Raw genomic sequence first — 1779 nt, forward strand, 5'->3', positions numbered from 1 at the left:
TATTGTTGAAGCCTTGTTGAGGCTTCTGTTGGTCCTTCCATGAGAAATTTGGATGATTTCTCCATCAAGGATTATAGGTGTTTCCATAGGATTCTCCCATATAATTCACCTCTGCCATTGCAGTGTTCTCAGGATCATAAGCTTCTTCTTCAGAAGATGCTTCTTTAGTACTGTTGGATGCAGCTTGTAATCCATTCAGACTTTGAAAAATCATATTGACTTGCTGGGTCAATATTTTGTTTTGAGCCAATATGGCATTCAGAGTATCAATTTCAAGAACTCCCTTCTTCTGAGGCGTCCCATTGTTCACAGAATTCCTCTCAGAGGTGTACATGAACTGGTTATTTGCAACCATTTCAAAGAGTTCCTGAGCTTCTGTAGGGGTTTTCAGATGAAGAGATCCTCCTGCAGAATGGTCCAATGACATTTTTGACAACTCAGACAGATCATCATAGAATATACATATGATGCTCCATTCTGGAAGCATGTCAGTAGGACACCTTTTGATCAATTGCTTATATCTTTCTCAAGCTTCATAGAGGGACTCACCTTCCTTCTGTCTGAAGGTTTGGATTTCCACTCTAAGCTTGCTCATCTTTTGAGGTGGAAAGAATTTGGCCAAGAAAGCACTGACCAGCTTTTCCCAAGAGTTCAGGCTTTCCTTAGGTTGTGAATACAGCCATGTTCTAGCTCTATCTCTTATAGTAAAAGGGAAAAGCATAAGCCTGTAGACCTCAGGATCAACTTCATTGGTCTTGACAGTGTCACAGATTTGCAAGAATTCAGCTAAAAACTTATGAGGATCTTCCAATAGAAGTCCATGAAACTTGCAATTCTGTTGCATTAGAGAAACTAATTGAGGCTTAAGCTCAAAGTTGTTTGCTCCAATGGCAGAAATTGAGATGCTTCTTCCATAGAAGTTAGAAGAGGGTGCAATAAAGTCACCAAGAATCTTCCTTGCATCTCCACCATTGTTATTGGGTTCGGCCATGTCTCCTTCTTTTTCGAAAATTTCTGTCAGGTCTTCTCCAGAGGGTTGTGCTTTAGCTTCTCTTAGTTTCCTCTTAAGAGTCCTTTCAGGTTCAGGATCAGCTTCAATAAGAATGTCTTTATCCCTGTTCCTGCTCATATAAAAAAGAAGAGAACAGAAAAAAAGAGGAATCCTTTATGTCACAGTATAGAGATTCCTTTATGCGAGTAGAAGAAGAGAAGAATAGAAGAATGAGAAGAGAAAAATTCGAACACAGAGAAGAAGAGGGGGTTCGAATTATGAGTAGAAGAGAAGTGTTAGTAGATAAATAAATAAATAGAAAGAGATGAGAGGGGGAAGAATTCGAAAATTAAATAAAATAAAAATATTTTTATTTTTATTTTAAATATTAGTTATAATTTGAAATTTAAAAGAGAAATAAAATTAAATTAAATTAAAATTTAAAATAATTAGTTAATTAAAAAGGAATTTTGAAAAAGATGGGAGGAGTTTTCGAAAATTAGAGAGGGAAAATTAGTTAGGTGGTTTTGAAAAAGATTTGAAAATCAATTTTGAAAAGATAAGAAGTTAGAAAAGATTTTGAAATTAAGTTTTGAAAAAGATATGAAAAATAAATTAAAAAGATTTTATTTTTAAAATTAAAGTTGATTACTTGACTAACAAGAAACTAAAAGATATGATTCTAAGATTAAAGATTGATTCTTTCTTAATAGGCAAGTAACAACTTGAAATTTTTAAATCAAAATATTAAATGCTAGCAAAGAATTCGAAAATATGAAACAAAATAA

General features: G+C 33.8%; 1 non-coding gene across 1 annotated transcript; it reads left to right on the forward strand.

Annotated features, from left to right (window-relative positions):
- Positions 1-481: 481 nt before the first annotated feature.
- LOC148554610 (small nucleolar RNA R71) lies at positions 482-589 on the forward strand. Its single transcript, XR_015888026.1, has one exon. It is a non-coding gene; the product is annotated as a small nucleolar RNA R71 (small nucleolar RNA).
- Positions 590-1779: the final 1190 nt, after the last annotated feature.

The sequence above is a fragment of the Arachis ipaensis genome, chromosome B6, assembly GCF_059453495.1.
Source record: "Arachis ipaensis isolate K30076 ecotype BB chromosome B6, ASM5945349v1, whole genome shotgun sequence".
Lineage (NCBI taxonomy): Eukaryota > Viridiplantae > Streptophyta > Magnoliopsida > Fabales > Fabaceae > Arachis > Arachis ipaensis.